The sequence below is a fragment of the Dendrobium catenatum genome, unplaced genomic scaffold, assembly GCF_001605985.2.
Source record: "Dendrobium catenatum unplaced genomic scaffold, ASM160598v2 fragScaff_scaffold_1664, whole genome shotgun sequence".
Classification (NCBI taxonomy): domain Eukaryota; kingdom Viridiplantae; phylum Streptophyta; class Magnoliopsida; order Asparagales; family Orchidaceae; genus Dendrobium; species Dendrobium catenatum.
The window spans coordinates 440197-454120 of NW_021320126.1; the positions used below are offsets into that span (position 1 = coordinate 440197).

The window sequence follows — 13924 nt, forward strand, 5'->3', positions numbered from 1 at the left end:
TTTCAGCAAGTACAAGCACATATAAGTAGCACTAGAGGTCATCATGTTGAACGCAGTTCACCAGTATACTACGGATAGTGATTCTTAAACGTGTATTGTTGACTTACAAAGTAATTCAACAAAGCTTGCACAGCACGATATGCCGTCTGTAGGCAAGAGCAATGAGCTCGTGGTAAATGCAAGTAATTGCAAACGATAGCAGTAGATTCGTTAGTACACAACAATCTACCTGCAAAAAGCAACCATTAGTGCACGAAAATCTAACTGTATAAAACGAGCAAATGACTATTGTGCAATGTCATAGCTGGAGACTAGTTAGTGCACGACACTATTCTTGTATAAAGCAACAGGCAATCCGTAGTGCAACCCCACACCACTAGATCCACAACATTCATACAAGTGGACATAAAGTGTTTACAGACTTCTATATAGAGCATTATGAAGACCCAAATGATGATCATTCGCACAGCTGACCAGCACTAAATGTTTCAAAATGCAACCACACATATAATATTGTATACACACAAATACAAAAATGCACATACAAGCACATCAATATATGAATGAAAGTATAAATATATGTGCAAGTGTGCAAATATAATACAAAGAAATGCATCGTACAAAACACATGTAATAGCATATACCCGCATGGGTCCCAGCGAGCGTGTTGTAGGTACACGTGACGTCTGAGGATTTGCATGGATCAAGATATGAATCTAAGTTCAAGCTTGATCCTTCTATACGGGTAGATGGGAGTCAACACAGCTCGAACTATAAAGCAAATATACTGTCATGATATCAACCTAAATATTTGTTTCATACATTCATATTAAGTCTTCAGGTTCCGCAACAAGAAAAAATCATTGATAAAAAAAAAATCTAAAGCCGGCAATGAACCCGATCATCTATCAACAATTAGACAGAGTCAACAAGGTTCAACAAATAATAATAAAAAATGTCCCCTAAATACCCACATGGGTCAATTGATATATCTAAATTCAATTATGAGTATACATGTGATGTCTGAGGACATTGTGTGGGTCCAATGATAAATCCAAATGCGAGCCTGATCCTTCTATGCGAGTAGATAGGAGTTGATACAGCTCGAACTATCAAACAAATATACGGCCATGACGTCAACTGAGATATTTGTTTTAATATATTTATGTTAGGTCTTCAATGCCTATAACAAAAAAAAAATCAATAATAAAAGCATACAGCTGATAATGAACTGGATCCTCTGTCAACAAGTAGACATAGTTGATAATGTTCAATCAAGGAAATGTAAATGCCCATAAATACCTCGATGATGGTTGTGTTGACAAAAAATTTCAATCGCACGGGTTCCCAAATATTTAAAATATGCCTCCCAAATGTCCATAAAACTCAAATTTCAAAATTCTAAAAATATCGAAACCTGAAATATTTAATATTGAAATAAGTCATCAAACACTTAGGGCAAAATCTATCCATCCTCCGCAATAATTTGCCAGGGTGGAAAATTTTGAAAGTACACTTCAGCTCACAAAGTGTTAGTGTCTGGTCGAGAATATCTCTAGGATTCATTCTCAAAATAGTCTCATGTTATTAAGGACGTTGCATTGGTCCTCTGACCGGCAATTTGGTCAACAACTCTGCAAATAACTCGTGGTTTGGTCGGATGGCTCCACGTGGTTAACGATTACAACCATGACCCTCTGACTTATTGCTTGGGTCCAACGACTCCACCATGACCCTAAACAGCTACAAATATGTAATGTTTTAAAACTTAAAATTGTCAACATGTAGTTCAAAGTTTGATCTACATTGATGATTTGTTGCGTTTGCTATGCCATTTCTGCTTTGAGCTGTGCAACTGTCTATTTGATCTGAGTTAATAATTATCTATTATGGATTAATTTAAATTTAAATTAAATTGGAGTTGCACCATTGTTTCTTATGTTTTGAGAATTACAATTTTCTGTTTCTAATATGCACAGAGGTTTGGTTGCAGTACATGACTGTAAATTAACTGATCTTTGGATGATCTGACTTTCATTTTTTAAGTTAGTTTGAAGCCAATCTGTTTGATCTTAATTTGGACTTGGCTATATGCTATCTCGGTATGACTCAGGCTTAGTGATTTGTTTCGATTTTAAGATCAATGGGTGCAATAAATAGTTTTGTTATGTTTAAGTTTGTTTTGTAAAATTTATTCTTAGTTCACCTTATAAGCATGCACTTATATATGCACATCAGGATGTCATCATTGACTCGTGTGTTTGATTCAAAGTTATTTGAAGTCTCTACATTGTAAACCTGTAATTATCTTATGATGAAATTTGAACTATTCAGCTTTTGACATGGAGGATGGCATAGGGCCAGCATTTTAAAGTTAATGAATAGTTTTATGGTACTCAATGTTGTAGGTTTACTCATTATTATGACTTTTGTTCTGCATTGTTTTATAGAGCAATAAGGGTATCTCCAACCGAAAACCCCATTTTTCACTTCAAAATATAGCAAAACTTCAAAATTAAGTAATTCATCTCCAATCGAACGACATTTTCTCTCTTCTTTCACGTTCTTCTTGCGAAAGGTAACAATTTTCTCCTCTTTTCCGCGCTTTTCTCCTCTTTCGCTCGCTTCGGCAAATCCCGTAGCCCACTTTTTTGGAGTAGGTGAACAGTCGGATGTCAATATTGATGTCGCATTGTTCACTTGCCGAATTTTGGTGTAACATTTCGAATTCGAATGGACCAAATGGCCAACAGCATACGGTGATATGCAGTTCGATTGGAGATGATCTAAATGTAACACTCTTGTGAAGGTTTATTGCATTTTGGTTCTCTTGGATGAAATCTGTATACTGAATGTGCTATATCCTGAAACAATTATTGTTGGTATATGCTTTGTATAATTATGATGGCACTGTCTATGCAATTTGAGATAATCATCCTTTGAATCATGCATTAACTATTTGGGACGATGTTAATGCTGTTGGCTTGCTACTATAAAATAGGATAAAGCTTCATGGTTTGAGCCATGTCTCGTATATTGCACCTGTAGGTAGGTATCTTGTGAGTTCCTACAATCCGAGCCATTGTACTAATGAATGTGCTATATGCTGAAATAAGTATTTATTATCTTCCTGTTGACACTGAATATGCTACAGGATTCAAAGTATGATTCTCTCAAATTGGCTACTTCTGAATGCTTGGATGTTGGTGCAGTTTTCCTATATTTTTGAAAAGTATAGTGATGTATTGTTTGGTTCTCTGTCATCTATTTTAGATTTATTGTTCCAAGGTGAAGCTATGAATAGAGATTTGTTAAAGAGTTGCACATTCAGATTATACAGATATCTTGAAACCAAAAGATAAACTTCTGCTTATGTTTTTACTGTATTTAATTGAACTGTTAGTTGGAAGTCTTCTCCACAACGTGTAATAGCTTTGTCTTTGTGGTCCCCAAAAATTCGGCCCCGGCCTCCCCGCCGCGCGATTTCTTTTTTTTTTATTCGGCGAGGGAGTTTTAACAGAATAAGTTCCGAGGTAAATTTTGTAAGGCAGATGGGTTTGTAGATAAAACACTACCCAGAGATTTCGCCCTCATTTTGCGAGGACTTTATGATCTGAGTTCTGGTTTCCTATAGGCGCAAGCCCCTATAGTTAATTACCCCTCTCGATCACGAGAGAGAACTTTCGATTAAGGCTAGTCGTCGATCAGATATGTATAGAATACGTGTATCTGGCATATAGTAGCAGCAATAGGTCTGGATTTGGAAACTGGATTTGGATTTGAGAATTCGGAGAATTTGATATTTAAAATAGAAATTGCACCATCTAGCACTTAAAGCGGATGGTCGGGGAATGGATGATAGACCCGATCAAGATCTCATGGTTCCGTCGTCCCGGGCCATCGTGATCCCTGGTCTACTTAGTCAGAGGAGGTAGTCGACCCAACCTGACAGAAGGATCCTTATCGGCAGCCATGGGTTGCTTCGTCCAAGGGGACCTTGTAGACCTAGGTTGAATGTTTGTCTAAGGGGACAAATTTAAATCCACATTAGCTGACTGAGGGCTTTGTGCCATATCAATCATATCCTATTGATTCATATCTCAAGGATTTGATGCCAATAAGGAACGTATTGGCTCTGGTCATAACCGGTATATCGTGGTGCCATTTTGCGGCAAAACCACTCGGTTCAGAGGGCCCCGGGTCGTCGTAACCGTTTATCCTGCGGTGCCATTTGGCGGCAAAACCGCCGGTTAGAGGACACGTCCCACGTCCTTATTGGCAGGAGATTGTTTGAGAATGGATCCTAGTGATATTTTCGACTATGCATTTGGCTCTTTGTGAACTGAAGTAAATTTTGATTTGTCCACCCCGGCAAACTGTTGCGGGGGGTGGATGGATTTAGCTTTGAGTGATTGATGGATTGATTTTAGATTTAAATATCTGGATTTTAGGATTTGTGGAATTTTGGATTTTGGACTTTTGGGATGCATTTAAAAATGCCTGAAATTGACCCCTCCGGTTGAGATCATCATTCAACACGGCCATCATCGGGGTGTTTGGGGTCATTTCTATTTTTGGATTGAACCTTGTCGACTCGGCTGAGCTGTTGACCGAGGATCGGGTTTCTCGTAGGCTTTATGCATTTGTTCATGAATTTTCTTCATTGAATGCCTTGAAGGCCGAATATGAATGTATAAGATAAATATTCCGGTCGACTTCGTGACCGCATATTTATTCGATATCTCGAACCCTGTCTACTCCTATCTATTTAGGAGGATCGGGTTTCATGGGCTTCATGTCTTTTATTTAGTGAATTCTTTTAATCGTAGGCCTGGAATGCCTAATACGAATGTATTGAAACAAATATACTGGTTCCCACAACCATGTGTTTGTTTGAAGGTTCGAACTCTGTCGACTTCTATCGATCCGTATAGAAGGATCATGTTCAAACTAGAATTCACTTATCGACCTGCACAGCATCCCTAAGCGTCACGTGTGTACCAATAACACGCTCGTCGGGGCCCAAGCGAGTGTTTTTATATTGATTTAAACGTACCCCATCGTGTACCTATGTGTATACAAACTATAGTGCATGTGCATGGTACTTTAAAATATTTATAGTCGTGTAGATAACTATCGTTTGGATGCACACAATTTTTCATTTGAGAACTTATACACGCCTTCTGTCCGCTAGCACGGGTATTGCGGATCCGGTGGCAATGAGTTGTAGATCGTAAACGCCTTCTGTTATAGATCCGCCTCGGTTTCGGGTGCATGTAGGAGGGACACCAATGCATCTCATTCTTGCAGGTACGGTGCTCTCGATTTTGTAGAGACTGTTGTAAGAGTATGATACATTATTTACTTGCATGCATTGAGATCTTGTGTGTTGTTCTTGGAAGTTAAAGTCTTCTGAAACCTTGTTCAATTCATGTTAGAGTTTACTTGAGCTTGAGTTCTATGTTCGGGGTCCCCTGATGACCAAGTCTTCAGGTTCAAGTACATGTTCGAGTGCTTGTTCAGAATCTTCTGAAGTTCTTGCAAGTTCAATCTTATGTTCAAATGATCTGAATTTGAGTTCAATTTTGATTTTGTTTCATTTGATTTTGACCTTTAGAAATTATTTAAATTCTGTTCAGGTTCTCTGCCTTTGTTCAATCAAGTTCAAAAGTCCACTGCTCTTTCTCATTTGGTCCAAATCTTTTATTCTTTTTTTAGTTCGAAACAGGTCCGAGTGTAGTAGTATTTCACCCGAAATTTCGGCAGCCTCCAGGTGTCTTTCCCGTTTAGGGGAAAACTACGAGAAAACTGAGTCTTTCCCACCACGCTAAGAAAAGCGTGTATGATAGGTGCCCCCTTTCGAGGACACCGCGGTCGTGTAAAGTCTTTGTCCCCACCACGCTAAGAAAAGCATGTATGGGTCTTCTATAGGTACATGTTGCAAGAGAAAAAACAGTTGTTTCCCCGCAAGCGGGTACTTATGAGCATCCCCACTTCGTCGTACGCATCGCACCGGGTTCCCTTCCCACCACGCTAAGAAAAGCGTGTATAGGTGGTTTGCCGGTGTGTTACGAACTTCGAAGAAGGATTTGGAACCAAGGGTCGCTCGCTTACCTTGTCGCGGGTGTCGCGCCGATTGCCCCTCTCACCACACTAAGAAAAGCGTATATAGGCAAACCACCAACTCGACACACATGCCGAGGTAAGAGAGCAAACAAGGGTTCCAGAAATTATACCTTTGGCGGCCTGCGGATCGGCGGTGGCTCGTGAACCGAGGCGGGAGGAGGCATGCCCCCTTTTTTTTAAAAACAATAATTTTAATTAATTATTAATTAAAATAATTTTAATTAATTATTAAATAAAACTATTTTAATTAATTATGTTTATCTTTAATTAACTAGAGTTAATTAATATTAATTAACTTTAATTAATTAATTATAATTAATTAAATAAGTTAGAATTAATTAAAATTATTTAATTAAATTAATTATAATTAATTAACATTACTTATAACCATTTAATTAAAATTAATTATATAATTATACTAATTATAATTAATTAAAATAATTATAATTAAAATTAATTTAAATTAGTTTTAATTAAAATAACATAATCCCTCTCTCCTCTCTACACTCTCTGGTTCACGGGATTAGGCCGAAGAGCTTGCCAAAGGGAGAAAGTTACCTACACAGCAAGCGGGCTCCTGTCCTGTTTCCGATCAAATGGATAGGGAAAGTCGTTGGGGAAGCCAAGCCCAAGAAGCGCGTGAGAGGGAGGCAGTCAACTTCACAGCGAGTTCCCGTTGCTTCTCCCGATCAAAATGTTGAACTTCCGGTCCGACTGGAAGGGAAAGTCGGCGAAGGGGCTAAGTCGAACAGCCCTGAAGGAGCTGAAGAAGCCGTAGAAAGGGAGAAAGTTGCCTCTGCAGCCAGCGAGCTCCCGCCCGTTGCTTCCGATCAACGTGTTGTGACTTCCGATCCAGACAAGAAGGGAATGTCGTGGAAGGAGCTTCGTCGAACGAGAGAGGGAGAGAGCGGGAGAGGGAAATCGAGAGAGAGAGAGCTTGCAGAGGAGGCCGAAGGCCTCGTTGCCTCGAGCCTTTTAACGACTCGTGCGGCATTCGTGGGGAGAAATGGAGCGAGGTATGGCCTCGACCTGCGACGAGCGGCGCTGGATTGTGTGGCAGGTAAGGGATTTGATTTTATTTTGATTTTCTCTTTTTTTTTTTTTTTTCGGTACAACAGGTCAACAGTCTTCAACAAAAACTCAATTCACTGTTGCAACTGAAGGTATAAAAGAAGGCTTATGGCTCCATGACCTTCTTGATGAGTTGGGTTTTGAAAAAAAAAAAAAGTAACAAGTTTTTGTGATGATCAAAGTGCAATTCATCTCATGAAAAATTCTGTTTCATGAACGTTCAAAACATATTGATGTAAAATTACACTTCATTAGAGATATTATAAAGTGGATAACATTTTAATTTAAAATTGTCAGTTTGTTATTATATGCATTTATATATTTTTTTTTAATCTCAATATATATAAGGGTATTATGATAATTTATTTGCCTATAGTTATATTATCCAAATAAAATATAATTGATTTATGTGTAGAAACTTCAAAAAGTAGCTTTTTAAATACCAATTTCACAACCTGCTACAACCGTCCCCAATGCACCCTAAATGTTATCAGGAAGGTGCTGCATATTTATCTATGAGTAGAATCCCCATACCTGCTCGAAGCTATGTTGTGTGGGTGTGCTACATCTTGATGAATGGTGAGAGATGAGGAAATTATGAGACAATTCACACATCCTTTTTTTTTTAATTATGTCAGCATTTCTTACTCATTAGATAGGGTCCAACGCCTATTGGATTGTTCTAAAAGAAATGCAAATTATTTATCATCAGCTCATATCAACTTTCGAAAGTTAATTTGAAATGAACGTATATATACTCGCATGTCTACTCAAGTTCCTACTCATCGGCTTATTCAGATGGCCTGCTAATAAGATCAAGCATCATCCACACAAATTCGGATTCAACAGAATAAATCATTAATTTCAATCATATAATTAGTAAAAGTCAATTAAAGCTTGATTACACCACAAACTCAATAAAAATAAACCCTAAATAATTTAAATAATATTTCAAAATTCAAGAACCAATAAATCGTGATGCCTATGCTAAGCAGTATAAAAAACTCCTAGAAATTCTTATTTATCAAAATTTTCTACATTAAACACGACCAATTTTTCTATAGCATGGAAAGCCAGTGTTCTAACAATATAGAAGTTCACCAGATCTGTGAGAGTTTGATTTTGGACCCTTCTGCTTCCAACTCCTCAAAGTTTGATTTTGGAAACCTCTGTTGTTATGTGATAACCTGAGGAAAAAAGAGATTGCTGACACATAAATTACAAAAGCATATAAATGTAAATTACAAAAATATCTGAGAATAAAATATTGGTTTCACAGCTAAAAAAATACCCACCAAAGAAATGAAATAAAAAATCATCCTTGTTCTTATGAACCCCAACACGATTCCTACGGCAGGCTGACAATAGGAAAACCTTTTTTTTTTTTTTTTTAAGAGTCAATATGATTTCAAAGATGATCACATACACTTAACGAAATCATATCTTTCAGAGGAAGCATACAATATTAATCCCATAAATTTTGGGTCCATCCATTATTTCCTCTCCTATATTACTGAATCGAGAAATACTACAAGAACAGAATGCAAGATGGGTGCAGGAAACAGAGGAAAACGTCCTCAAAGAAGGCGGAATGTTCCAGATTGACTGAAGGGTTTCAAGAGTTAAGCGGTGGAGTGGAGGTTTTTGACAGCTGTTTGAAGGAGTTACTGTCTGATTGTTTATGTTAGAAGGGAATATTGAGCTGGCTGGCAAACTTTTTTTTTTATTTTTTATTTTTTGTTTCCAGTTGATAGATGTTCTTGAGTCCAAACGTTGTAACTATAAATACAGCATTTGTGCTGGAGTTGGAATCCCCTCAAATGATTCCTGAATTTATAGTCTCCTAGATCAAACAAATATCCTACTTCAAATTTGATCAAGATGAGTTTTCAAGCATTGAATTTGCTTTGAGATATGTGCAATATATTATTAATTAATGTAACACTTACATCGTACTCATCTTTAAAATTTTCCATGACTTCAAATTCATCCTGACCAAATTTAAATTAGAATATTCTCACCCTTTTTTCTTCATATTAATCATTTAACAAAGAAACATAAATAACTCACGAAGAGTGTGAAAAAACATGTTGAATCTTGTTAAGGGGCAATTTGGCAACAAGATTTATGCTAAATCCTATCAAACGAGATTTTGAGCACCTGATAAATCTCTGGGCAGAATAAATCGTTTGTTTCCCTCTTTTTGCTGTAAACAATAGATTTACGGGAGAAAGATAGTTAACTTCACAGCAAGCGACCTCCCGTCATTACTTCCAATCCAACAGAAAGAACATTGTTGAAATGTCATGACTTTTGACCCGACCAAAAGTGAACATCATCGAATCGTTCCAGCGAAGCCGATCAGTAACAAAGAAAAGAGTCGAACAAGAAACTCGTGCAAAACTCTACCTCACGCGAAGCAACAATGTCAAATAGCCATGACGAAATAGAAGCAGAAAAGCAAACACCAGACGCCTCCTAAGCTACAACAACATCAAGCCTTTATCCCACTACTTAGGGTCGGCAGACGCCTCCAAAGCTATTGGGAAGATATTAAATTAATTCTTATTTTTTTAATTATAATATAATATAATTAATTTAATTAATATATTTTAAATCATAAATAATTAATTACAAATTAACTATATAAATTATAATTAAATAATTAGTTATTAATAGAAAACTTAAATAAATAATAGTATAATAAGTAATTAAAATTTTATCGAAATAATAATTTAAATAATCAGTTAAATAATTAATAGTATAAGTTGTAATTATATAATTATTTATTTCAAATAATTATCAAATAATTAATTATATAATTATCAATATAGTTATCAATCAAATTTTAATTAAAATAACACCTAAATAAATAATTAGATAATTTGTATTGTCATTAGTAATTAAATTGTTAGTTATAATATTTGATAATTGATAGCTTCTAATTATATTATTTATAATTATAATTTATTGATGGTAACTAAAATTAGATTTAATTACTAATTCTTATTTAAAATACTAATTAAATTTGAGTATTATTAATGAACTAACAGCCTTTAATCATGGATTATTGATGTGGAACATCATAGCTTAAGTTTTCCTTAGGACTAGCTTACTATAGTTTGTTAGAAGCTTTTTTAGAAGCTTCTATAGATAGTTTATATATGTATGCATTGCAGTAGAAAAGGCATCATTCATGAATATTATCTCCTTTTTAAAGCTTTGAAGCTTTGTGTTTTTTCCTGGATTGGGATTTCCCTTCTTGCAGGTTCGATTCTTCCAACGATCACCACATCAATTTGGTATTAGAACCCAAAGCTTGCTAAGAACGATGGACTGCAGAAGAATGTGTGCTATCGACGACGATCTCGAAGCTAAAGAATAAGAAGGATGGTCGACGATGATCGACACCAAAGAAAGTGGGTTGTCGATGATTATCGAAGTCGTATAGCCTTCCATCAAGCTCAAGTGAAAGCATCACTTATTGATTAAACAAAAACCTTAGATCCATAAGCAGAATGAGAATGTCTTCGGAAACCATTCCGGCGTCTTCGCCTTCGCTCCTCTCATAAGCTTCACGCGATCACAAAGGGTTCCAAAATCAACTGGTTGTGGTTGAGGACAACCCGCCGCTCAAACTCCCTCTCCGATGGCATGATCCACCGCCGAAGTACCCTCCACTCGAGCTTCCTCTTCGGTGGCACAACCCTGCTCCGCTTCAATGCCAGATCCGTGATCTTGAACCTCCATCTTCTTTTAATGCCATCGTTGTCGATGATTCCAACCACCGCTCATATCGCGACCCGAGAGCCTACACTCGCTCAGTTCACCCGAACTTGTCACCCCCGCTCCCACCTCTCGAGAGCATTTCGTCCTCGTCTCGATCCGCTCATGCTCAAAAAGGACGGATGCATAGGGTGTCCCATACCTGAATCCTCTCAACGACATCAAACTCGTCCAAGTGGCCCAACGACCTCTGCTGTCGCACAACTAACCCGCTCTAGCAGATACGTCGCTCACTGCCAAACATTACAACATCCGTCTCCATATCAACCCCACACCACTCCCGATCTCATGCGCACCAACCGAATTCGTCGGCGACCAATATCCAGGATCATCCGACACCATCCGCTCCAGCTCGACATCAAGCAGTCTTGATCCCTCCCTCTTCGGCAACCAGAAAAGCAGAATCAAAATAGAATGCATCCAAGACAACCTTGACGGCTGCTCTATTTATTAAGTGCTCCAATTGAAGAAACTCTTCATCATTGATCACTATGATACAATCATGTCATATCTGAGATGCATCAACAACACGGGCAAAAAAATCTACGCCTCCCGTACTTTGTTCTTCCTCGAAAAGGATGACAGTTTGAAGCCACTAGCTATCGCGCTCATCCTTCCCCATCTAGGGAGCAGTGATAACCTCGGCGGGAGCAGCACGCCGAGCTACCGTTCCACAAGCAGCATCCGTGAGATCGATCTCCTCCCTAATGATGCTACTCAGGATCTCCGCATTGTCGCCGACCGGATGCTTATCGCCGGCTATGGTCGCGGGTGTTTTCAGGTTTATGGGAGCATCCGCAAGTCCGCTTTGAAACTTTGTTTCCGCCATCTGGGGATCGAGAGGATCAGCATCGGCTGTCGTTCTCTGGAGAAGCTCTTTAAGATCCTCGACCTTCATGGTACCCTAACGCAGGAAGTTGACGCAACAATGAGGTCCAATGCCAATGGCAATTGTTTTGGTATTTACACTAACCGTCTCTCAGGAAGCTCCAATGCATCCAAATTCCCTCAAGCTCTTGCTGGCTTTTCTCCAGCTCTCATGCAAAGCAGCCCTTCTTCTCAGTCTTCTCAGTGGAAAGATTCACCTAGCACAATAACTGCCGCCTCTTCTGTTGCGCTATCTGTAAAACCCAAAAATTTTCAGTTTAGTGCGTTGCACGTATATCGATGGGCCGCGACGAACTTAAGTGAAATTTCGATGTCGTCGGAATTCGACGAAATAAATTTTATTAAATTCGTCTCGAAATTTCGATTGAAACGGTATAAAGAACTCATACCAAATTTCGCACGATTTAGGAATTGAAATTCGTCGAAGTTCGTTTAAGTAATATTTTACATGCATTTCCCTTTTTGCCCTTAGAAGGTCTTAAGAAATTGGAATGAGTAAGGGTACATGCGTAATATGCGAATTTATTTTCCTTAAACCCCGTCTCACGCCTAAGGGACCGAAACTTTCGGTCCCTTGTGCGTTTTGTTCGGCCGACCAAGAGGAGAGGTGACGGGAGAGAGGGAGGAGGCGGCGGGAAGGCTATCCGAGCGGCGGCAGGCGGCTTTTCCGACGAGGTTTCTTTCGAAAAAGCAAGAGGAAGACTTGGGGTATGTATTCCTTCAAGCATTTGAAGTTTTTTGAGTTTTCTTGAAAGAAAAAATTTTAGGGTTTGAGTTTTTTAGAAATTTCTTTAGAGAATTAGTAGGGCTTGTCTTGACTTACGATTTCCTACCCTTCATGTTAAAAATTTTTAAGAAAAACACTAAGTCTAAAAATTAGGGTTTCTCATTTTATTTAAATTGTTATAGGATTGGATAGAGGAGTGTAAGGGAAGCTTTTTAGTAACAAGATTTTGATTTTTTATTTAGAAATTTTTGAGTGAAAAATTTTGGGAAGGTTTAGTGTTTTTCCAAAACAAATGTTTAAGGGTTGCATGTTCCCTAATTTAGCTTCTAAAGGTTTGGGGAAGCCTCTAAATTTGGAAATTTGAAAGAAAATAATTTTTCTTAATTATTAATTATTATAAATCCGAAAATGATTAAATATTAATTATGGATTAGATGAAGGGGAAGTTTTGGCATGTTTAAGGGAAGAAATTAGCCAAATTGGAAAGTCAAAATTTTGAGAATTTATTAAATCCAAAAATCATAATTAAATTAAATAAAAATTAAACATTGTGTTGAGTTAAATAAAGTCGTAGAGATTTAAATCTCTTATTTTCCTTTAGGTTGAAATTAAGAAAGGAGGCGAGGACTTGTGCGGGAAACTTTCCAAGCACGAATTCTCAAAGGTAAGTGACTTTATTGGCTAAGGAAAGTGCGCATTTCATTATAACTATATTTGTTTATTAAAGTTTTTTTTTATGTCAAGCCATAAAATAGTTATGTTTCTTATGTCATATCATGAAAGGGTTACTTAGTATCTTATGAAAGCATCTTATCATGGTTGAAATCATCTTATCATAGTCATGCAATGGTTATTTAGTGTCACATGAAAGCTTCCTATCATATTCATGCTATATTGCTTGTGATTGTTGATGACGGAGTACCAAGAAGTGTCTCTTTGAGCAAAGACGGCCTTTGAGGCAATACGGAACGAAATGAAAATGAATGGCCATGAACGATGTGTACCTGATCAGTACAATTCGGTACTCCGGGACGGATGTATACATTATGAAATGACACATATGCAAGTATTTCATGTTCTCTTGTATCAAGAACTCTTAATTTATGTTTTAGGCAAGCATATCAAGCATATCATGGTTCACATGCATTAAGACATCTAATAGTTCATGAGTAGTTTTGTAGTTTTAAAATCCACATGTACACCAACTTTAGCCATATTGTCAATTACTGAGCGTAGCTCACTCCCTAGTTTTGGGAAATTTTCAGGAGACCCGACTCTTAGGTGATGGCTGATCACCCGAGGTTTACCTACAGTAGACACGCACCG

The 13924-nt window shown here is 37.6% G+C and overlaps 1 protein-coding gene across 3 annotated transcripts in view; it reads right to left on the reverse strand.

Annotated features, from left to right (window-relative positions):
* Positions 1 to 8048: 8048 nt before the first annotated feature.
* LOC110104411 (anthranilate synthase alpha subunit 1, chloroplastic-like) overlaps positions 8049 to 13924 on the reverse strand; it is a 59902-nt gene continuing 54026 nt past the window's right edge. For all 3 annotated transcript variants that reach the window (XM_028701269.1, XM_020833507.2, XM_020833515.2), the window contains one exon: positions 8049 to 8384. The gene's annotated coding sequence lies outside the window, so the exon portion shown is untranslated. The remainder of the gene's footprint in view (positions 8385 to 13924) is intronic.